Raw genomic sequence first — 25,504 nt, 5'->3', positions numbered from 1 at the left:
ACATGTTGCACATGATAGTCTTTATGTACAGGATATTAAACATTACCACCTTTTGGACCATTGTCAATCATGCCTGATCTACAGTAGCTCAAGAATCTTAATATTCCTTCCTATAAAATGTCCTTTCCATCATGCCCTTAATTCAGTTTATACAAAATAATCTTTTTTTTTTATAAATGTGCAGAAATACAGCTGAAAAACAAATGAATGAACCTTTCTAATTTTCTCATTTATCAAATGAGTAACTGAAATAGCCGGATTAAGAAATATTTAATTGCATAAACCTTGTTTAGTGATAGAACAAGTAAAATGTCAGCTAACGCAAGGGCATTATTGGGCTTGAGAATCTTACTGGATTCATTTGGAGTTTTATTGCAGTGGTGTCTAGTTTTATATTAACGCTTCTGAAATGTATTATGTTCATAAAAAGAGACAGGAAATAAGATGCATGCTTATAATCAGCGGCTTGCCATCCTATTAATATAAACTGAAAATGTATACATCATTGTAAACCTCCAAAGGGCAGCTTTTTAATTGACTTCTCAGTTTACCTTGAGACTATTATCTAATCTGAAGTGAAGTGTAGCATCAGTGTAATTAATCTTGCAAATTCAACAGCAGTCGAGCCAGACCTCAGTACAAGATAATAGCAATCATAAGCAACTTGAGGGTACGGGAGCCGCGCCATGAATTTCAAAGTAAAAGATCTTCTGCTATGACCTAAATCGAGTGTGTTTCCATAACTTTCATCACTTTTAACTTTATAAAAAGTTGATGCAATTGAATGTTAGATTCCGTGTTCACTCAGTGAGTAGTTTAAGTACAAGTATGGATAGGATGAAGAACAACAAACCACCTATAACTGTTATCTAATTTCTGTAGGATCTTAAAGTATGGACATTTTATAGGCCAGTTGTCTCAAACTGGGGCCTTTTAGCTGTTGCAAAACTTCAACTCCCAGCATGCCCGGACAGCCATTCACTATCCAGACTTGCTGTCAGTAGAAGTTTTGCAACATATGGAAGGCCACAGTTTAAGACCACTGTCATAGGCCTTTGAGATTTTAGAAGGGCAATACCAGACAACTGTTTATTGTGTATTGGGGCTTAGCTTTCCCCCCTGACAGATAGCAATGGAAAAAAGAAGGATCAGGCAGGATAAATTACAGTGCTCAATCTTTTTGTTTTCTCTAGAGATAAGCTGCCATGAGAGGCATCTGGAAGCTGTTTTCTCTTCTTTCCCTTTACAAATCATATTCATGCTGCAGAGGAAGTTGTGTAGTTCTTTTCCATCTGACCAAAGTGCTCTCTGTTGACACCTGTGTCCATGTCAGGAACTGTCCATGGCAGTAGATGATTGCTATGTGGATTTTCTCCTGCTCTGGACAGTTCCTGACATGAACAGAGGTGTCAGCAGAGAGCACTGTGGTCATACAGAAAGAAACTGTAAAACTTCCTTTGGAGCATACAGCAGCTGATAAGTACTGGAAGGTTTAAGATTTTTAAATAGAAGTAATTTACAGATCTGTTTAACTTTTTGGCACCAGTTGATTAAAAAAAATATATTTTCCACAGCATACAAGCCTTTATATAACAAGCCTTTATATAATTGAAAATGTTAATAATTGAATGAATAATCAGTCAAAAACCTTAGAGGGATTTAGCAAAACTAGTATAGGGGAAAGCAGTTCCCCATATGCAATTCATTTTCTAAAATGTGTAATCTGGTTGTTATAGACAACTGCTCCGTACATTATACATTGAGTTGATTTAATGTAAATCATTAACCTCAAAAATAAATGGGGTAGATATATCAAAATTGTGTGCAAAATACTAGCTAAACTGTTGCCTATAGAAATCATTTAGATCATTGCTTCTACTATCTCTTAAAAATGATAAGTGAAATAGAGTTGGTTATCATGGGCATCTTCACCACTTCTCTATTGCACCAGTTTTGATAAATCATATTACTGTATATCTGTAAAGTGATTCATTACAATACTGTTTATCAAAGTTGGAAACATTCATGGCTCTAAAAGTAAACTTCTTCATACCAAAATAGAGCACCTGTGACTATCGAGAGCAGATGATATGATCAGAAGGATCAGAGAAAGTAGAGTTACCCAGTAACATCTGAGAGTGACATCAATGATGAGAAGGAAAATAAGGAGGGATCACTTTCTTGCAGCAAAGTGCACTTGATTTTGTCCCTCTAAATTGCTACAACTAAGCAGAAGATAATAAAACATAACAAAACATTCACCAAACTGAAGGATATAAATCATTAGATTTTCTGCATTACATACTTACCAACACAATTTGCCTTGAAACACATTATCGGCCTTTGTAAACACTGAGGTATTTTTCACACTTTCTGTCATATTTATAAAACATTTCAAAGATACTTATCAAAAATTTTTTCTTTAAACTGGAGTTGGATGTACATAAAATTAGCAGACATTGAGCAACATTGGGTTCTTGAATAAGGCATTTTATCCATAAAATGTTCAGTAACTGAGTTCTCTGGGTTTTGATATACTATTAACTGATTTATTTCTAGCTTAGAAAAGCTTTGTATAGCACTTCTTACAGTTGTACTCAAAAGTTTGCGTACCCTAGCAGAAATTGTGAAATGTTGGCCTTGATTTAGAAATCTGACTGATCACTCAAAAACCTGTCTTTTATTTAAGGATTAATATCATATTTTATTATTTTATTTATTTATATAGTGCCTACAGATTCTGCAGCGCTTACAGTTATGGGGTACAAACAAAGACAAGTATCAGACATAAAATTGCACAATAACTATTCAAACAAGAGGTGTGGGGATATATTGAGGATATGTTGGGGATATGTTGGGGATATGTTGAGGATATGTTAAGGATATGTTGAGGATATGTTGAGGATATGTTGGTGATATGTTGAGGATATGTTTGGGATATGTTGAGGCCAATTAGAGACTGTTGTAGGCCTGTCTGAAGAGATGTGTTTTTTGGCCACGTTTGAAACTATGGATGTTGTTGTTGAGTCTGAGGGATTGAGGGATAGCATTCCAGAGAACCGGTGCAGCACGAGTGAAGTCTTGGAGACGGGAGTGAGAAGTTCGGATTATAGAAGATGTTAGTGTGAGATCATTAGCAGATCGGAGAGAACGTGTAGGATGGTAGACAGAGATGAGAGAGGAGATGTAGGGAGGTGCAGCATTGTGAAGAGCTTTGTGTGTGAGACTGAGGATTTTGTACTGTATTCTGGAATGAATTGGTAACCAGTGTAATTACTGGCACAGGGAGGAGGCGTCGGTGTAGCGGCTGGAGAGGAAGATGAGTCTGGCTGCGGCATTAAGGATGGACTGGAGAGGAGAGAATTTGGAGAAAGGAAGGCCTATTAGTAAAGAGTTACAGTAGTCGAGGCGGGAGTGAATCAAAGCAATAATGAGAGTTTTAGCAGTTTCAGTAGTGAGAAACGGGTGGATTCTTGAAATGTTTTTGAGATGCAGGTGACAAGAACCTGAAAGAGACTGAATATGGGGAGTGAAAGACAGATCAGAGTCACGTATAACTCCAAGACAGCGAGCCTGCTGCCCGGGAGTTATGGTAGTACCACATACCGAGATGGAAATGTCAGGGTTAGGTACAGTATCAGTTGATGAAGAAAAGACAAGAAGTTCTGTTTTAGAAAGATTTTGTTTCAGATATAAAGAGCACACGATCTCTGAGACAGCAGAGAGACAATCAGTAGTATTCTGTAGGAGTGCAGGGGTGATGTTGGAGGAAGAGGTTTAGAGTTGGGTGTCATCAGCATAGAGGTGGTACTGGAAACCAAATCTACTGATTGTTTTTCCAATGGGGGATGTGTAGAGTGAAAAGAGTAGAGGACCCAGGACCGATCCCTGGGGAACCCCGACAGCAAGGGGAAGAGGAGAAGAAGTAGAGCCAGAAAACGAGACACTAAAGGAGCGGCTAGAGAGATAGGAGGAAAACCAGGCGAGAGCAGAGTCCTTGAGGCCGATGGAGCGGAGACTACTGAGGAGGAGTTGGTGATCCACAGTGTCAAAAGCCGCAGACAGGTCCAATAAGGCGGGAGTAGACCAAGCGTTCCAGGAGTTTGGAGATAAAGGGGATATTTGAGACGGGTCGATAGTTGGCTGCACAGGACGGGTCCAGAGATGTTTTTTTTTTCGATAGTGGGGTTATGATAGAGTGTTTGAAGGAGTAGGGAAAGACCCCAGAAGAGAGGGAGAGGTTAAAGATTTTAGTTAGGTGACAGCTGATAGCAGGAGAGAGACTGGATGAGGTGTGAAGGCATGGGGTCACTAGAGCAGGTAGTGGGGTGGGTGGAGGAGAGGAGCCTGGAAACCTCATCCTCCATTACAGGCTCAAAAACTGAGGGTGATGAAGAGGAGACGTGGCTGGGAATATACAATTTATGGCCCAACTTAATGTACATTCTCCACATATGTTGTTTTAACCGCTGCATATTTTGTGAGATAGAACGTGTGTTTTCTCCTTGTGAGCTCAGAAATGCTTATGACTTGATAAAGAGAGGAATCCCGAAAGCTTGTCTCTACAAAATCTTGTTAGTCCAATAAAAAAGGTATTAAAAGATACTAGAACACACACTCTCCTAGTGTCCAGCTCACCACTCCTCGTCCCAGTGCGCGGAAACGTGTGGACCCACGTACAAAGGCAAACCTTTAGGAAAACGAAAGTCCAGCACTGCAGGTCCAAAGCAAGGAAGCCGTTTATTGTATAAGAACACACGGACACCAAGCGTGGATCACAAGTGAGGCATTTCGGCGAGCTCTCTCGCCTTAGTCGTACCACGTAGCACGACTAAGGCGAGAGAGCTCGCCGAAACGCGTCACTTGTGATCCACGTTTGGTGTCCGTGTGTTCTTATACAATAAACGGCTTCCTTGCTTTGGACCTGCAGTGCTGGACTTTCCTTTTCCATTAAAAGATACTGCAACTACCGATAATTTAGCTTTTTGTCAATAAATACAATATGATGATACTTGAACCAAAATGTACTTCACAGTATGAGTTGCCAAAAAAAAAGCCTAGTTACAATATACCCAACAACAGATAGATAAAGTAAAAAACAACACAGGGTGCACCCCTAGTGAGGACCGCTAGGGTTTGCTGATAAAGGTAGGAAATGAAGGGCGTTTTTTCTTCAATTTTGTCGCACAATTATTTTTTTTTTCCTTTTCGCCGTGGATTTTTGGGTGAAATTACTAATGTCACTGCAAAGTAGAATTGGTGATGCAAAAAATAAGCCATAATAGGGATTTTTAGGTGGAAAATTGAAAGGGTTATGATTTTTAAAAGTAAAAACTGAAAAACCCTGCGTCCTTAAGGGGTTAAATGAGATACTAGCCGAAGTGCATAAATGCAACACGGAAGTTCAGAATCTGCAGACCCAAATGGGATCGATAACAACTGACCTAACCGTCTTGAGAGACGACATGATGAAAGTGAGTTATCATTCTTGAAGTAAATATACCAGAGATGGCTGAACAAGTTAAAGTGATGGAGGCCGTATCCCACTCTCAAAAAAACATCTGGAAGACATGCAGAAGAAGCTTGTGGATCTAGAAGATCACTCCCACAGGTTAAATATACACATGATTGGGGTGCCGGAAGGAGTAGGAAGAGCAAAAAGACCCTGTGGATTTTTGCGATAAATGGGTAATAGATAATATTGGGGAACAAAATCTCTCACAATTTTTCTGTATCGGATCCCATTAAAGCCTTTACCACCAGGCGCCCCACCTCAAACTATTTTAATGAAGATCTTATGCTCTAGGGAATAAAAGGATTTATCCTATAACAGGATAAAATTGCATTATACCCGGACTATGCTGGGGAAACCCAGCTTGCCAGGGCTAGTTTTAAAAATGTCAAACAGAGGCTGGCGCAAGCTAATAATTGGCCACTCCGGAAAAACTTTATTTTTTTTATACATCCCAAGAAGTTACAACATGGTTGGACTCAGAGGCAATTTGTAGGCCCCAAAAATGGATCACTATGTTTAATAGAATAATAGCATGAAGTATCTGCCATGTTGTATGAATTCTCAGAAGGCCCCAAGTAAAGAATGCCTAAATGGAGTTCATTGAAAAATCACAGACCTTTGAATGTTTGTAAAGGAGTTATGTGTCTAAAACAGGTCAGACAATGGTTTATTGACAGTTTTTTTTACTAGAGGTGCACCGAAATGGAAATTTCAGAACCGAAACGAAACCGAAATTAAAAAAAATGTCCGGCCGAAACCGATACCGAAACCGAAAATGACTTCTCCCCGTCTTCTGGTAAAATGCAGCGCTCATTAGATTCCCCCACATTAGATTGCCAGCTCCCCCACATTAGGTCGGGAGTTCCCCCACATTAATAGGCAGCTCCCCCACATTAATAGGCAGCTCCCCCACAATAGTAGGCAGCTCCCCCACAATAGTAGGCAGCTCCCCCACATTAGGTCAGCATTTCCCCCACAATAGTAGGCAGTTCCCCCACAATATTAGGCAGCTCCCCCCAACAATATTAGGCAGCTCCCCCCCCCACATTAGGTCAGCAGTTCCCCCACAATAGTAGGCAGTTCCCCCACAATATTAGGCAGCACCCCACAACAATATTAGGCAGCTCCCCACAACAATATTAGGCAGCTCCCCCCACATTTGTAGGCAGCTCCCCCCACAATATTAGGCAGCTCCCCCCCAACAATATTAGGCAGCTCCCCCACAATATTAGGCAGCTCCCCCACACAATATTAGGCAGCTCCCCCACATTTGTAGGCAGCTCCCCCCCAACAATATTAGGCAGCTCCCCCCCCACATTTGTAGGCAGCTCCCCCCCACAATATTAGGCAGCTCCCCCCCCCCACATTAGGTCAGCAGTTCCCCCACAATAGTAGGCAGTTCCCCCACATTATTAGGCAGCTCCCCACAACAATATTAGGCAGCTCCCCACAACAATATTAGGCAGCTCCCCCCACATTTGTAGGCAGCTCCCCCCCCCCACAATATTAGGCAGCTCCCCCCAACAATATTAGGCAGCTCCCCCACAATATTAGGCAGCTCCCCCACACAATATTAGGCAGCTCCCCCACATTTGTAGGCAGCTGCCCCCCAACAATATTAGGCAGCTCCCCCACAATAGTAGGCAGCTTTCCCCCACCCCACAGACATACAGCTTCCAGTGTATAGCTGGAGGCTGTATGTCTGTACTGCTGCCCCCACAGTGTTCCGGTCACCGCTCCTCCGGCCCGGGGTCACATCTACTGCTATGGCCTAAGGACCATAGCAGTAGGTGCCGGGACCGGGGAGCGGTGACCGGAACACTCAAGAAAATGACGCGGTCACTTACCAGGCCTCGGCCAGCGCGCGTTCTCCTGCGACGATCCTGCGGTCCACCTGCGTCAGTGACGTCCCGTGCGTACAACCATAGAGGCGGAGAAGCGAAGGACCGAAGGAGGATCGCAGGAGGACGCCGGGGAATGGTGAGTGACCGGCGGACATCCTTATGTCCCGAAAAGATTTTTCGGGACACAGGGATTTCCGGGATAGGAATACTTCTTTTTATGTGCCCGGGCCGGCTCCCGTGTGTGGCTGCAGGCGGGGGCCGGCCAGAGCATATAAAACCTAATACTGTATACTAAAAACCAGGGGGCCTCCAGCTGTTGTGAAACTACAACTCCCAGCATGCCCGGACAGACTTTGCCGGTCCGGGCATGCTGGGAGTTGTAGTTTCACAACAGCTGGAGGCCCCCTGGTTTTTAGTATACAGTATTAGTTTTTATATGCTCTGGCCGGCCCCCGCCTGCAGCCACACACGGGAGCCGGCTCGGGCACATAAAAAGAAGTATTCCTATCCCGGAGAGCGCGTCCCCCAGATGTTGCGCCCGGCCCCCCCTGCACCGCCCACGAGTGTCTCTGCCACTGGCAGTGTTTGCAACTTGTGCTGTGGGCGGGCAGGGGAGGTGAGTCATTATCGGCAAATTTTTTGTTGTTTCGGCATTTCCCCGAAACTGCTACGGACGATATGTATCGGCCGCCGATATATCGGTGCATCCCTAGTTTTTACCAAACAATGACAAAGTCTTGAGAGAAGCAAATACGTGAGATCTTTTAATCTTAACTGTGTTAGCTGGGATTGCACACAATAGCTTTCATATTTACTAAGCTAGTGATACCAAGGGACTGTAAACAAAAGACATGTCCCTTAGAGGATTCAGTCAACCTGAGCAGATTCAGCCAGCCAAAGTTGAAATGCAGGTTAATATAAATGTCTTCATAATATGATCTCTGTAGCATGAATATGCCATCTTGCCCTATTATACAATGTTGATATATGTAACTATATATATATATATATATATATATCGCTTATGGTGAATTTAATCACACATAGAATATACAGTTATAATTAATGATTAGCTGTGATGTCGTGAGACTAGACATGTGACTAGCCCTGATCTCCATACACACACCCACCCCTGTCCTCATTGGATGATCTGATATTTATTTGGGTGGATGTTTAAGTCAGAAAACAAGCTAAAATCAGGTGAAGGAGGACAGGGGAGAGAACTAGAGGGAAACTGAAACAGGGAACTGCAAGAGATAGGAAGAGGAAGCATCACAGATCCTCATTACCAAAGTTCCTAGAGGCTACCTGAAGGGGCAGAGCCATGAAGAGTCAGGGAGAAAACTTGATCCAATAATGGCATCAGAATAAATCCCTGGATCAACGTTCTGTCCCTATAAATCTAGAATACATAACCAGTGATGTTATTATTTTCCAAAAATGCATGCAGCCCATCATGACCACCTCCTCAGAGGCAGAGAATTCCACAGTCTCACTGCTCTTACAGTAAAGAACCCCCGTCTGTGCTGGTATAGAAACCTTCTTTCCTCTAGATGTAGAGGATGCCCCCTTGTTATGGATATATTCCTGAGTATAAATAGATCATGGGAGAGATCTCTGTATGGTCGCTGATGTATTTATACATAGTTATTAGGTCTACCCTAAGCCTTCTTTTTTTCTAAACTAAATAACCTTAATACTGATAATCTTTCTGGGTACTGTAGTCCTCCAATTCCCCGTCTTACCCTGATTGCCAGTCTTTGAACCCACTCCAGCTCCACTATATCTTTCTTGTACACTGTTGCCCAGTACTTTACACAGTATTCCATGTGTGGTCTGACTAGTGATTTGTACAGCCGTAGAATGATTTCCTTGTCGTGTGCATCTCTGCCCCTATTGATGCACCCCATGATTTTATTTGCCTTGGCAGCAGCTGCCCGACACTGGTCACTAAAGCTAAATTTACTGTTAATTAAGACTCACAAGTCCTTTTCCACATCAGTCGTCCCAAGTGTTCTCCCATTTAATACATAATCCCAGCCCGGATTTTTCCTCCCCATGTGCATTACCTTACATTTATCAGTATTGAACCTCATCTGCCACTTCCCAGCCCAAACCTCCAACCTATCCAGATCCATTTGTAACAGTTCCCTGTCCTCTATTGTGTTTACCGCTCTACAGAGTTTAGTATCATCTGCAAAGATTGCTACTTTACTATTCAACCCCTCTTCAAGGTATTTAATGAATATATTAAATAGGACAGGACCCAAGATGGACCCTTGGGGTACCCCACTAGTAACAGTCACCCAATCAGAATAAGTACCATTAATATCCACCCTCTGTTTCCTATCACTGAGCCAGTTACTTACCCACTTACACACATTTTCCCCCAGCCCAATCCTTCTCATTTTATGCACCAACCTTTCATGTGGAACCGTATAAAATGCTTTGGAAAAATCCAGATATACGACATCCAGCGATTGCCCCTGGTCCAGTCTGGAGCTCACTTCCTCATAAAAGCTGATCAGGTTAGTTTGACAGGACCAATCCCTCATAAAGCCATGCTGATATGGAGTCATACATTTATTTTTATAAAGATACTCCAAAATAGCATCCCTTAGAAAACCCTCAAATTATTTACATACAACAGAGGTTAAACTAACAGGTCTATAATTCCTGGGGTCACCTTTTGATCCCTTTTTAATATTGGCACCACATTTGCCATGCGCCAGTCCTGGGGAACAGTCTCTGTCTCTATAGAGTCCGTGAATATTAAAAATAGGAGTCTGTCTATTACAATACTTAATTCCTTTAGAACACGTGGGTGAATGCCATCTGGACCTGGTGATTTGTGTATTTAGATTTTTTGTAGGTGGCACTGTACTTCTTCCTGGGTTAGACAGGTGACCTGTACTGGGGAGTTTACCTTATCTTGCTGTATTTCACCTGGCATTTCATTTTTCTCGGTGAACACAGTGGAGAAGAATTTGTTTAATATATATGCTTTTTCCTGATCCCTGTTTATAGTTTCCTCCTCATCATTTTTTAAAGGCCAACACTTTCATTTTAAACTTTTTGCTATTTATATAGTTAAAGGGTAGCTCCCGCCATCATGTTTTTTTTTTCTGTCCCTGCCTATTGCCCATCTATCATTAACACCCTCCCTGCCTTTATTTTATTTATTTTTTTTACTATTTTAAAAATGGCATTTAGTCTGCCTGGTAGTGTGCTCACTACCAGGCAGACTTCCCCAGCAGGCCCCATGTCACTGATGCCTGCTGGGGGCCAACTTCCACCCTTAGCTCTCCTAACAGGGTGCCTCCAGCTGTTTCACCACTACAACTCCCAGCATGCCCTGACATCTATTGGCTGTCAGAGCATGCTGGGAGTTGTAGTGGTAAAACAACTGGAGGCACCCTGTATTGGAAGGCAACCTCCGTGGCTCTGTACTAGGCAGACAGCGGCGGGAGCCGATGCGGGAGGGACAGGTGCGGGGGAGCCTCTTCCTGCACCCCCCCCCCCTTTACCTTGCAGCAGGGCTATCGGCGAATGCGTGGAGCCGATGCGCAGCTCTGGATGTTCCTGTGCCTGCGCAAAATTACGACTGATGCCCTGCCGGAATCAGTCAGAATTTTGCAGTGACGTCACTCCGCACTGCATTCGGCCACTAGGAGGGCGACCCCTAGTGGACGAATTTCAAATTGCTTTTAAAATGTTTTAAAAGCATTTTTTTAATAAAAGTATATTAGAGATATGTTGTAGTACTTAAGTACTACAACATATAAAAAAAATTTCATGACAGTGCCCATTTAAAGAACATTTTGGGGTTAATTTTACTCTCTTTGGCAATGAGTCTTTCTGTCTCTATTTTTGCGGCTTTAATAAATTTTTTACATATTTCACATGTTTCTCTATAGCTTTTTTAATGCTTCTTCACTGCCGTCCTGTTTTAATAGTTTAAAGGCTTTATTTTTGTCATTTATTGCCCCCTTAACGTTCTTATTCATCCATGTTGGTTTTCTTTTATTTCTGACCCTTTTATTCCCATAAGGTATATACATATTACAGTGAGAATTTAAGATATCTTAAAAATTCTCCCATTTAGTGTCAGTATTCTTGTTTTTGAGGACATTATCCCATTTTATATTGTTAAGGGCTTCTCTGAGTTGATCGAACTTTGCCTTCCTAAAGTTCATTGTTTTTGTGGACCCTCGAGAGATTCCCTTATTGAAGAACAATTTATAATGTATAATATTATGATCACTATTTCCTAGGTGTCCTTCTACTTGCACAGTGTTGATAGATGCCACACCCTCAGATGCAATTCAAACTAGCCAGAGGTACACGCCAAGGGTGTCCCCTTTCCCCTCTCCTTTTCTCCTTATATATAGAACTCCTGGTCACAGTAATAAGAGCTGACAAAGAGATTACAGGGTTTGGAATTGAAGGTGTGAGGGATAAAATTGCGCTGTACGCGGACAACATTTTACTTTACATTAAAAACCCTAAAATTGGGATCCCCAGAGTTATCGCCACCATTCAAAAGTTTGGTTGTATATTTTGAGTGCAAATAAACTGGACTAAGTCCTTTCTAATCCCATTTAATTACGAACCCAGGGCAGAGGAATCCCTATTCAAGATAGTAGCCAAAGGGGACACAATAACATACCTAGGTATTAAATTATCATCCAACCCTGCTTCCTTCTTTTCTGACAATGTCAAGTCCTTTTTATCATTCCTAAAAAACAAATAACAGTCTGGGAGAAGCTCCCTCTCTCAATGGGAGATAGAATCTCTCTTATTAAAATGATTACCCTACCTCAGTTATTATATATTCTTAACTCATCCCCCCTCTGGATTACTAACTCATGGTTCAACAGACTAGACAGCATCTTGGGGAAATTTGTGTGTGGAAGGCATTTAAAAACATTAACAAGGTAATAACCAACATGAAGTTTAGAATAATGCAATATATGTGCGTACATCATCTGCACTTTACACCCAGTAAGTTATTTAGGTTCAATTGTAGGATAGATTCCAATTGCCTGCAATGAAACTTAGAGGACACCAGTTTTTACCATATGATTTGGGCATGTCAGGTAATTCAGAAACACTGGAAGAAAATATTATGTGAGCTAGAGAAGAAAAATATTATAACAGAAGCAGGGTCACTCACATTTCAGGAGGTAATTCTGGGTTCAGAAACATTGAATGGAATGAGGGGCATTTTGTGGAACAAGTTATTCTTATGCGCTAAAGTAATCATCTTAAGGAACTGGTTCTCAGAAAAAGAACCAAGTTTTGAAGCATGGACAAACCTCGTCAAAAAATGTAAAGATATGAAATTATAGAGGGGAGAAGTTTTAGAAGGACACTATTTAGGCAGAACAAAAAATCTGGGAAAAATGGTCTAATTAAAAAACTTCCTTTTTTTCTTCTCTTTTTTCTCCTTCATCCTGATGGGGAAGGGAGGGACTAGGATAGGGGTAAGGTAATACATACTGTATTATTTATCATGTTGGGATGTGTGTGGTTTAATACATTTTGTAATATATATATATTATAGATAATGGGTTCATCTACCGATTATATAACTATTTGGCCATACAATAATATTAAACGTGTCCTTCCCTAAAGGTTATGTCCATTACCTAATTGCAAAACCATTCATTTCCATATTCCATTATAATAAGATGTTTCACTTTATATACTAGTTTAATTTTATATAGACAGTTTTAAATAGTGTGCACTATAAGGTTATTTTATTGTTACAGATTTATTAGCAATTTCCACTAAGTAAAAGCTCCATACAAGTTACCAGCAATAAAACTCCATAGGTGCCGTCAACTGCCAACATCTATTAATAATAGTAATTAGAATTTAATGGTGAATGGCAATGTAACTATGATCAGATGTATTTGTTACATATTCTAATTATAAAAAAGACAGTCTAAAAGATTAAAAGTGCCCATCCACCTATCATCACCAGTTTACAGTTGAGTACCTGGTTAAAATAGCAAAGCAGGAAATGCATGTAAATGAAATATACAAACAGAAGCTTTTCATGTCTGTTATTTCCTATAACCCCTTGTTACATAGAGACACCCTGCATTTTATGGTAAAAAGTCAATCTGGCTTAAAACTTGTAATTGTTAACCTTTGGCTTAGTGGACACAAGAAATAAATAATTCTGCTAATATTTATCCTTTAGAAATGCCTCAATGTCAAATCTAACTCTCACATTTTCACGTAGATAATTATATATTGAAGTCATAGATGTGTTTTTGATTTACACAAGCTAAGTATTTTGAATTCTGGAAACAGAGATAGATAGAGAGAGACAGATATATGTGATATGCCCTAATGTCATACATGCATATCTGCAGTGTTCTGTTTTTTTGTTATCTAGTTGGAGCCCTAGTATCGGGGGCTTCCCACTGATTTGCACCCAGCCTTTCATAAAGTCCTTAAAGGGGTACTCCGGTGAAAACATCTCATCCCCTATCCAAAAGATCTCTGCTGCGGCACCACTGTCATTCGGTGCACAGAGCCATGCACGATAACTGTGATGCCAGCCATCATGCCCATCTATTCACGTCTATCATTCTCTAGTGAGGTTCTGTGAATGGGAAAGAGGTGATAGATATGACATAGATAGATATTAAATATATATTAGATAGATAGATAGATAGATATCAGATAGATAGAATAGACAGACAGACAGACAGATAGATAGATAAATATTAAATATATATTAGACAGATAGATAGATATTAAATAGATATTAGATAGATAGATATCAGATAGATAGAATAGAATAGACAGACAGACAGACGGATAGATAGATAGATATCAGATAGATAGAATTGAATAGACAGACAGACAGACAGATAGCTAGATAAATAGACAGATATAAGATAGATAGAATAGAATAGAGTGATATATATCAGATAGATAGGAGATAGATATGAGATGGACAGAACAGATAGATCGACTAGAATAGAATACAGAGATATATACTGTATGAGATAGATAGATAGACAAAGAATGTTTCTGTTGCTAGATAGACAGATAGATATATGAGATAGATAGATAGAGACATCACGCTGCTCCGTCCCCTGTATCGCCCTGTGCATTTCACCAATGATATTTACCGAATTATTCTTGATATTTTTATTTTTATTTAATGTAATTTTATTCATTTTTCATATTTTTTTCAATTTTTTTTTCATATCTATTATTTTTATTTTATTCTTTTTTGTATCAATATTTTTTATATTTGTTATTCTTTATTTTAATTTAATTTTTTTATTTTATGTTCCCTTATATATTACTTTTTCATTTCATTTATTCATATACCTGTTATTTATTTTTATTTTTATTCATTTTTTATTCTTTCTTATTTTACCTTCACTCATGAACAGGGGTTGCTAGGGGAGATGACTCCACTACTGATTTTGCCCGTTCTATATACACAGTTTCCTTTCTCTGCGCAACTCGCGCAGTGGAGGTGGTTTACATAGATGCGAACGGAGTGAGGCGAGATCACGTGATTTTCACGTGACCAGCCGTGCTCCGGAAGCAACTATACGCTTGGTTCCCTTCCTAGCAACGCAGGCTGTTTATTGTGACTACGCCACCGCCAGAGGTGACGTGTGATGGTGGAGGTGATCCGGCGCCTCCGGCCACCGACACGCCACACGCTTCGGGATGAATCTATCATACAATGGTGTTTTCCTTTTATGGTGTTGAGGGTGAGTGCAGCCATCATGTCCCGATTATCCATTTATTTTGTATTTATTTTGAGCTTATTCACGTGTTGACCAATTAAGATTGTTAAAGTATCTTATAACTTTTAAAATGTTTAGCAGCCTTTGATCTGCATTGATTTTATGGTATTGCACTGATCACTGTCCAGTCCACATTACAGAGGTAAATTTACCCTGTATCATACTATGTTTTTTGCACTTTTTTACTTGTATGCCTTAATGATTTGATTGCATACTCTTAAGATTTTAATCACATGTACACCTATATATACCTTTGCTTGTCACTACTATGATGCTTGAGAAAGGCTGTACTGTAAGCACTTTATCCACCATGTCAATCAATTAACTTTGTATACACCCCTTTTGTATAAATATCTTGTCATTTGCACTGGTTGTTGAGCTTGAGAAAGACTGCAATTGGGCAGTTGAAACGTTGTTCCTGATGTTGGGTCAATAAATCTTATTCACCTTACTGGAGTGCTGCGGCTTCTCGTTTTTTGGAGTGGATGTCTATAGGACCCTGGACCTGGGACCCTTACCGCTTGCACCCATCGCTCTCTTTGGAGGTTGTGCTGCTCTACCCCTTCTGCTCGTCTAAACCTTGGTCTTATTGAGCTTGCACCCCACCTGGTGACATTTCAACATGGATACGCACGGTGCCACAGTCGCATTGGAATCTGGACCCGACACCTACACCTATACCGGTAACGACATTGATAGAATTCTCAACAATATTGATGGTGATGCTTCATTCCTGCATGCTCCCTCACGACTAGAGGTACAACGCCAATTTGAGGTAGAGACTAAGAAGTTACTTTCATTAAATCTACACTCCACCACTATGGGAGAATATTACAAGGAACATAAAATTCCCAGGGGCATGCGCATCCAGCCCAGGGAAAATGCATTTGCCAACGACAGTGAATTCAGACAACGCTATGAATCCATTTCCAACAAATATTCGTTTGACCTTTTACTTCTGAATTTGGAATTCCTACAACGGGACATTCTCACCACCAAAGCTAAAGTTGCAACTCTGGAAACTTCTTTGAGAGAACTTTTTACTGAGAGTGAATGTGAGACCTTTCTTTCAAAACAAGCTACATATCTACAAAAACTCAGAACTGAGCAAGAAAATATTAAGAGCCAAAAATGGGCTCGAGATATACAAGATTATGTCTCTGGCCGAGTATACACCTGGAATGATGCTATACCCAATAATAGGAGGGCTAGGAGAACGAATTATAATACTGCCAAAGACTCTAACACCAATACCAATGCAATGCCCATTAATTCTGTATCTAATCCAGTTCCTATTTCCACCTCCAATAATGCCGCTTTTTTAGGACAAAGCCAACGCACACCAAGAAATCCACCAGACGAGGAGGACGAAAACATAGAAGAGCAAATAAAGACAAGAGGACAACGAGCGGGGCGTGTTCCCCAACAACACACACAGACTCAACTGAAGTTCACCAAAAAGAAGTGGTAAATCTTTCCTCCTTTACATTGTCACAAGATCAAATAACTCTGTTGTCTAATGGTTTAAATTTTTGTCCTGTGAATACGTCTGATTGGTTCCAAACCGAACTTGACTTGACACAATTTCTCAGGCGTGTCAAGCTCAAGATTTGGTTTCATTCCAATCCTAGTAAACCTATTACATCTGTTTGCACTGATAATTCACCTTTTAAAGCTTCTGATTATGCATTGAAGAACCCTAGCAATTTTCAACCTCCCTTATCCTCCAGTGCAGTGGACACCTTCCAAGCACTCGTCAAGAGGGATCTTGAAAAAATGAGAGAGTCAACTGTACACAAAAAACATAACCTTTCGTACAAACAACATCTGGCACTTCAAGGACTGATCCATGACCACAATCTTGTCATCAAGCCCGCAGACAAGGGAGGGGCAATTGTGGTCATGGATCGGTCCAAATATATCATGGAGGTTATTAGACAATTGAATGACAGCACCACTTATCAACCGTTACAATCTGATCCCAGAATGAAAATTGAAAAGCAGATAAAAACAGTATTACAAAACGCTCTCTCAGAAGGAATCATTGATGAGTCACTTCACCAATATTTACTGGTATCTCGTCCTAAGACCCCACTTTTATACATCTTGCCTAAGATTCATAAAACCCTGGTAGATCCTCCCGGTAGACCTATTGTCTCCGGGAGGGATTCAGTGACTAGTCATTTATCCATTTTCTTAGACCAAGTCCTTAGACAGTATGCCACTGCGGCCAAATCATATATCCGTGATGCATCTGATTTTCTTTCACAATTACAGCAACTTAACATCACTGACAATATCATTCTGGCTACCTTAGACATTTGTAGCTTGTATACCTCCATACCCCATGAACAGGGCATATCTGCAGTTCATGACACCATCAGGTCTGATTTCACTTCAGCCAAAACAGAATTTCTTATGACTTTACTTACACTCATTTTGAAAAACAACTACTTTTCATTTAATGATCAGCTGTATGCCCAGATAGCGGGGACCGCTATGGGCACTAACGTGGCGCCCACGTATGCCAACATATACGTGGGCGCCATGGAAGAGTCCTCCATCTATGTATCGCCCCACTTTGGCCACGTGCTAAGGTGGTGGCGATACATCGATGATATCTTCTTGATTTGGAAGGGAAGTGAGGAGGAATTACATTCATTTCACTCCTTCCTCAACCAGATAAATCCACATATCCAATTCACACTCACTTGGTCCTACACCTCTGTCGATTTTCTGGATACTACAGTTTCTCTTTTAAACCACCAACTACATACGGATCTCTTCACTAAGAACACTGATTGTAACTCCATCTTGAAATATAATAGTTTTCATCCTAAACATGTGGCCCGTTCTTTACCTAAGAGCCAAATGATGAGAGCACGACGTATAGTCAGCAGAGAGGATCATATTTCACCAACCTTGGATCGCATGGCTCATAACTTTAGAAATAGGGGTTATCCCCGTGCACTCATAGAACAAAGCAAACAGGAAGTGAGAAATATGGATAGGAAGAACTTACTTACCACTACAAACCCCACCAGCTCTTTAACACGCATTCCTTTTGTCACTACCTACAGCCCTAGTGCAAATAATATAGCAAATACGATACGCAGGTATTGGCACATAATTCAAAAGAGTTTCCCTGACATACAGGTATTCCAATCATTACCCATAATGTCTTACCGTAGACCTCCTAGCCTTCGCAACAAACTAGTCAAAACTGACATTTCCACCAACCAAGGCAGTCATCAATCTTTTATTACTGTACAAAATAAAGGTTCTTACCCGTGTAGGCAGTGCATTAATTGTAAATTCATGATAAAGGGTCCCAACTTTATGCATCCGGTCACAGGTCAATCGTTTCCCATTAAGGCATACCTCACGTGTACCATGGACCACGTGATATATGTCCTTAGCTGTCCGTGTCCCTACATTTATGTGGGAGAAACAACTTTGTCCTTTAAAAACCGTATAAATCAACACCGATATTCAATTAGAAAACAACGGATTGACCTTCCAGTCTCCAAACATTTTTTGGAGGCTGGACACACAGAAAAGGATCTTAAATTCACACTCCTTGACCACATCCCTCCTCTAAAATATGGTGGAGATCGTACAAGCCTCCTAAAAAAACGTGAGTTGCGGTGGATCCACACACTCAACTCCCTACGACCCCATGGCCTCAATGTGGAATTTGTGGTAACCCCAGGTATTCTAAACACAACATGAGAGAATAACGCTATTAAAGTGTCTGTTACCGTTAGCAACCATTTTGCCATTTTTTGAATGTGATGTGATACTTAAATGTTTATATCATATTGAATTTTGAGTCTCATGCTATGTCTTTCTATCATTTTAGATTATGTACAAGAGAAGGCAACATACACAACAAGAAAGATACCATGACAGATGCTTGAATATACATCTTTTTGTCCTTTTGCCAATTTCATTTAATTCACTCGGATGCATAGTAGTGAGGTTCGCGCTATTGTACCTTGGGGACCAACCGCTAACCCGGGGGTCCCCATGTGTCCGCAGGGGTCTCCCTGCCCTTGTCCACACCGGGGCAGCGAGTCCCTAGCGCGTACCTCCTCTATGCTTATCCATACGGCATTGTATGCATTCATTATAGGGAGGTTTGCCAGACCTTCCCATGGCAGTATAGGACTCACTGGCAGACACTGCGCCTGCGCACCGTCATGCAGAGTTATGTTTCTATGGCTACAGAGACGCCGGCCCGTTATTGGCCTTTGGTCCAGTGACGTCTTCCACACGCATGCGCCCTGCGATCTGTCATGGCGCAGCGTACAGGAAGCACGGGCGGCGTTCCACGCCAACATGTTACAGTCATCTTGCATGGTAATTTACATTATTATTACTCATCTAATCATTTTACTAAGTATGAATTGCCTCTCTTACAATATTTTAATGTCACACACTTTTGTCAGGCTATGATAATATATGCGGAACACCACTATGAGTGCGAAGCATGTATATCTTATAATGCACTATGCACTTGATGCACGCCATGAGGGCTTTTATTAATATATGTTTGATACTGTAAGCACTTTATCCACCATGTCAATCAATTAACTTTGTATACACCCCTTTTGTATAAATATCTTGTCATTTGCACTGGTTGTTGAGCTTGAGAAAGACTGCAATTGGGCAGTTGAAACGTTGTTCCTGATGTTGGGTCAATAAATCTTATTCACCTTACTGGAGTGCTGCGGCTTCTCGTTTTTTGGAGTGGATGTCTATAGGACCCTGGACCTGGGACCCTTACCGCTTGCACCCATCGCTCTCTTTGGAGGTTGTGCTGCTCTACCCCTTCTGCTCGTCTAGATAGATAGATAGATAGATGGACAATCCCAGTTTACAATTTAATGTTTTGCTCACTACAGGAAAAAAAAAAGATTCATTATTAATGAGATATACATGGTCCATCTGGTGGAAGCAGTTCTGCTAATGATTCGCCTTGTGAGCTAACAGATTGTAAGGATGTGCTGTATATGTTAATAATTCAATTTAAAAGGTAAAAAGCTGCACATGTAAGACCCAGACTTTCCAATATTCCATAGAGGTATATGAAAGTTTTCAGGCTTATGCTGTTTATTTCATGGTTATCAAATGATTTATGTTTTCAATTTTAAAACTTGGATCATCTTAATAATTAAAAGAAATGTATTTAACAAAACAAGTACAAGTAGATAATAACATTTCTGTTACGTTGAATAGATTAAATCTATGTTTGAGGAGGTTCTTTGTGATAATTTTGTACATAAATATAGTTACAGTGACAGAAAAGGACAAAAGCTTAGTTTAGTTCTTTTCTAGTCTCTGTCAAGCTCCTTCTTTGCCTATGTTTTGTCCTTAAACTGAAAATCTGAATACTGGTATAGACTAGTTGCTATTGATACAGAGTCGGAGGACACAAATGAGATGATAGGTTACATAGGTACACAATATGGTTCAAAAAAGACATATGATCAAGATTAGACAAGGTTCAAGGTTGAAACAAGAACATGTAGAGCAATTTGAAGGGCATGGGTTACTATAGAACTTTGTTTCCCTCCCTCCATTTTAGGAACTGTTCAGAGCAGGAGAAAATCCTCATAGCAAACATATGCTGCTCTGGACAGTTCCTAAAATGGACAGCAGAGGTCATCAGAGAGCACTGTAGTCATGACATCAGAGAAATCTAAAAAGTAAAGCATTTCCTCTGTAGTATGTAGCCCCTAAAAAGTACTGGAAAGATTAAGATTTTTTAATAGAAGTAATTTACAAATCTGTCTAACTTTCTGGCATCAGTTGATTTTAAAAAAAGGGGAGTACCCCTTTAAGAGTCACCTGGGAGAGCTTCTTAACACGTGTAAGCATCTCAGGCAATGCTCCCAATCTGAGCAAATACAATTTGTGCCTAGGCCTGTGGAAGCCACTACCATGATGATAGCATGACCATTGTGTTGTTTTCGATGTTGGGCAATAGGCTCAGTAGAACTTTTGATATTGGGCAGTTTTGTACAGTACTGTGAACTGTTTTTCTCACTGTAAAGACAAAAAATTTTATGTAATCCAATATGTTAAAGTGAAAATTTTCTTTGTATGCCAACTATCATACGCTAGAAATAGTAATCATATGAGCTAACTTACCCCCAGATTGTCACATTAGTTAAAGGGGTACTCCAGTGGAAAACTTTTTATTTTTTAAATCAACTAGTGCCAGAAAGTTAAACAGAGTAGTAAAATACTTCTATTAAAAGTTCTTAATCCTTCCAGTACTTATTAGCGGCTGTATACTACAGAGGAAATTATTTTCTTTTGGGATTTCTTTTCTGTCAGGACCACAGTGCTCCCTGCTGACACCTCTGTCCATTTCAGGAACTGTCCAGAGCAGCATATGTTTGCTATGGGGATTTTCTCCTGCTCTGGATACTTCCTGACATGGACAGAGGTGTCAGCAGAGAGCACTGTGGTCGTGACAAAAAAATAATCCAAAAAGAAAATAATTTCCTCTGTAGTATATAGGCGCAAATAAGTACTGGAAGGATTAAGATTTTTTAATAAAAGTAATTTACAAATTTGTTTAACTTTCTTACATCAGTTTGATTAAAAAAAGAAAAAAGTTTTCCACTATAGTACCCCTTTAAACTAAACTATGATTGGTAAATAGGAACAGGAAAGCTACTGGACCTGGGGTAAATACAAGCACCCCACCTCCATTGGTAACTTCTTCAGTGGTGAAGCAAAAAATACAACGGTGCCCTTAAAGGGGTACTCTGGTGGGAAAGAAATGTTTTAAATCAACTGGTGCCAGAAAGTTAAACAGATTTGTAAATTACTTATATTAAAAAATCTTTACTCTCTGCTGACACCTCGGTCCATGTCAGGAACTGTCCAGAGCAGCATAGGTTTGCAATGGGGATTTTCTCCTGCTCTGGACAGTTCCTGATACGGGCATCAGGTGTCAGCAGAGAGTACTGTGGACAAGACAAAAAGGAAATTAAAAAAGAAAAGAATTTCCTCTGTAGCATAAAGCTACTAAAAAGCACTGGAAGGGTAAAGATCTTTTAATAGAAGTTATTTACAAATCTGTTTAACTTTCTGGTACCAATTGATGTGAAAAAAAAATAATTCCACCAGAGTACCCCTTTAAATACCAATATGACTACAAACATCCGACTAATTCATTACTTTCATACCTGGCAGTATAATCACTGGTGGCATGTGGCCAAATAAATGTGGCACACTGACGTGTTGGCAACGGTGTACATAAACATCAGTACACTGGCTTACCATTTTTCTATAATCTAAGCTAATTGTCCCTAAGATAACAATTAAAGTCACATAATAGCAGGACTTACTGCTTAAACTGTTTCCTTGGAGCTGAAATCTTATGGACACTGTAAACAGTATCAATATAAATCCTTATCTCTCCCCATACAGTACATCTAAAACAGCAGAGAAATGTCCCTTTTATGCAAATCTACAGATATTCAGATATTTTACCATTTCATTTACAGAACAATGCCACAAAAACAGAACTGTGGGTGTCTATACACCTGTAGAAATGACATGAAATTGAGTCATTAGTCTTTCTTTCTACCAAATTACCTTTCTCTTAAAATTACAAGGTCTGAGCATTGATATTATAGACAACCTTGAAATGTTCCCCGGGGGTTAATTACCACTTCAGATTACCATGTTCTCCTTCCAGTAGCTGACCCTTTCATAAAGTAAACCTGCACTGTGAATTTTGCACATGCACTCTCTCCACTTTTATTGAAATATCTTCACAAGGTTACGACCATTTCGTTTTTATATTGAGACAAGTATATCAATTAGAACTCCCAATAAAAGCATTTAGCTATTCATTCTGGGGCGGTTTAAACTTTTCCTATTAAAATCAGAGTAGTCATTCTTTAGATTTCATTTGTTGGGTTTATTTCTCAGCTACTTTTTGATTAAAAAAAAGATTGACACTGCATCAGTATAACTACACTAATACTAGGAATTAAAGAACAAAAAAAAAAAAAAAAGATGAAAGCTTTGTTAGGGATTTACCACAATGTACTGAAAAAAAAAAACCCGAAAAAAACACAGTATAATACTGTGCTAGTCGGGAAAATCTTTGTGATTCAAAATATGTTTTTGTAAAAAAAAAGTATTATAGTAGTGACACCAGTTTAACTGGGTAACACAAAATTTAAAATATATTGTCAATCCACATGATCCAGGATAACTAGCTTATTGGTGGATCTGACTATGCAGATGCTTAAAGGGGTACTCCGCCCCTAGACATCTTATCCCCTATCCAAAGGATAGGGGATAAGATGTCAGATCGCCGCGGTCCCGCTGCTGGGGACCCCCGGGATCGCTGCTGCAGCACCCCGCAATCATTACTGCACAGAGTGAGTTCGCTCTGTGCGTAATGACGGGCGATACAGGGGACGGAGCAGCGTGACATCATGGCTCCGCCCCTCGTGACATCACTGCTGCCCCCTTAATGCAAGTCTATGGCAGGGGCGTGACGTCCACCACGCCCCCTCCCATAGACTCGTACTGAGGGGGCGGGCTGTGATGTCACAAAGGGCGGAGCCGTGACGTAACGGTGCTCTGGCCCCTGTGTTGCCCATAATTACGTGCAGAGCAAACTCATTCTGTGCATTAATAATAGCGCAGTGCCGCAGCGGAGATCCTGGAGGTCCCCAGCAGCGGGACCGCGGCGATCTGACATCTTATCCCCTATCCTTTGGATAGGGGATAAGATGTCTAGGGGCGGAGTACCCCTTTAACCATCATGAGAACAGAGGACCCTTGTCCCCTAAGTGAATGGAGCCCCCCAGTGTGCATGCTTCACCGCCTGAACACTTTCATGCTCAGAAGTCCTATAGAGAAGGAATGGAGTGGTGGCCAGAGCATGCAAACTGCTGCTCTGTTCACTTAAATGGCCCTCCATACTTATGAGCTCAATTCTACTGCTCTAAAAGAAAAACTTGCTGACCATAGAAACCAATCACAGTCAAGCTTAAATTTTTTTAAGAGAAAAATATTAAAGTTGTACTGTCATTGGTTGCTTCTTTTCATGAATCTTCCTTAATGACTTCTATGGGAGAATTTTAGGCATGGTCTGTGACCACACCAGGGGTCACTGTGCAGGAGCTGTGAATAGTATAATCCTGTGTTATCAATATATTAGCATCACTTTTCACTTCACCAGGCCCATTTTGGCTTTAAAGCGTACCAGTCAGATCACTCAAGAAAACTAAACTGTTATATGTTGCTCAGAATCTCATCCTGATCATTTACATGTACTTTTTTATGTGTCCTACATTTCTCTCAGAATTAGCTTTATTTCTGAAATACCTTAATTTTGTCCACCAGAAGCAGTGGGGCGAGTACTCACTGTGATAACCACTCCCCCTCCTCCCCCTCCCTCACTTTCCTCAGTTCCGTGCTTCCCAACCAGGGTGCCTCCAGCTGTTGCAAAACTACAGCTCCCAGCATGCCCACACATCATTTGGCTGTGCAGGCATGCTGGGAGTTTTAGTTTTGCAACAGCTGGAGGCATATGATTGTAGTCCCCCTTTATTACACACACACACTGGCTTCATATATTCTTACACATACACATTAGATAGACACACTGATATACACACATACACATATATCCACACACACAAACATGCAGGGACACTTACTTTTTCGTTTGCAATGCAATGTGTTTCTGCCTCTCTCACACAGCAGACATCAGTGAGAGCCCAGCAGCAGTCTTCCCGCCCCACCCCCTCCCCTTCTCTTCACATGAGTCTGCAGTGTGTACAGTCCCTCCCCTCTTCTACGTCCAGGACGGAGCAGTGTACACAGATTGACTGAATGCATTCCAGAAGGCAGGGGGGGCAGCTCTTTGACTGGCTTTTTCAGTATGAAATACAGAACATTTTCTAATGAAAGTAATTGCATGCTTTACAACATATCAAAAGTTTTTATAATTGACAGTGCCTATTTAAGGACCAGGCCAATTTTATTTTTGCATTTTCCTTTTTTCCCCTTTACCTTCTAAAAATCATAACTCTCTTATATTTCCATCCACAGACCCATATGAGGGCTTGTATTTTGCATCATCAAGTTCACGTTGTAAAGACATCACTCATTTTACCATAAAATGTACGGCACAACCAAAAAAACATTATTTATGTGGGGAAATTGAAAAGAAAACTGCAATTTATGAAATTTGGAAGGTTTTGTTTTCATGCTGTACTCTTTATAGTAAAAATGATATGTTTGCTTTATTCTGTGAGTTAATACGATTAAAATGATACCCATGTTATATGCTTTTCTATTATTGTACC

At 40.5% G+C, this 25,504-nt stretch overlaps 1 protein-coding gene across 2 annotated transcripts in view; it reads left to right on the top strand.

Annotated features, from left to right (window-relative positions):
* Positions 1-25,504, top strand: part of DMD (dystrophin) — a 2,642,350-nt gene that overhangs the window by 1,713,040 nt on the left and 903,806 nt on the right. The gene's annotated exons all lie outside the window — the stretch shown is intronic.

Source organism: Hyla sarda, chromosome 2, assembly GCF_029499605.1.
Source record: "Hyla sarda isolate aHylSar1 chromosome 2, aHylSar1.hap1, whole genome shotgun sequence".
In the NCBI taxonomy this organism is placed as follows: domain Eukaryota; kingdom Metazoa; phylum Chordata; class Amphibia; order Anura; family Hylidae; genus Hyla; species Hyla sarda.
The sequence above is the reverse complement of the archived record's forward strand: the minus strand, read 5'-3'. Positions and strand labels throughout refer to the sequence as shown.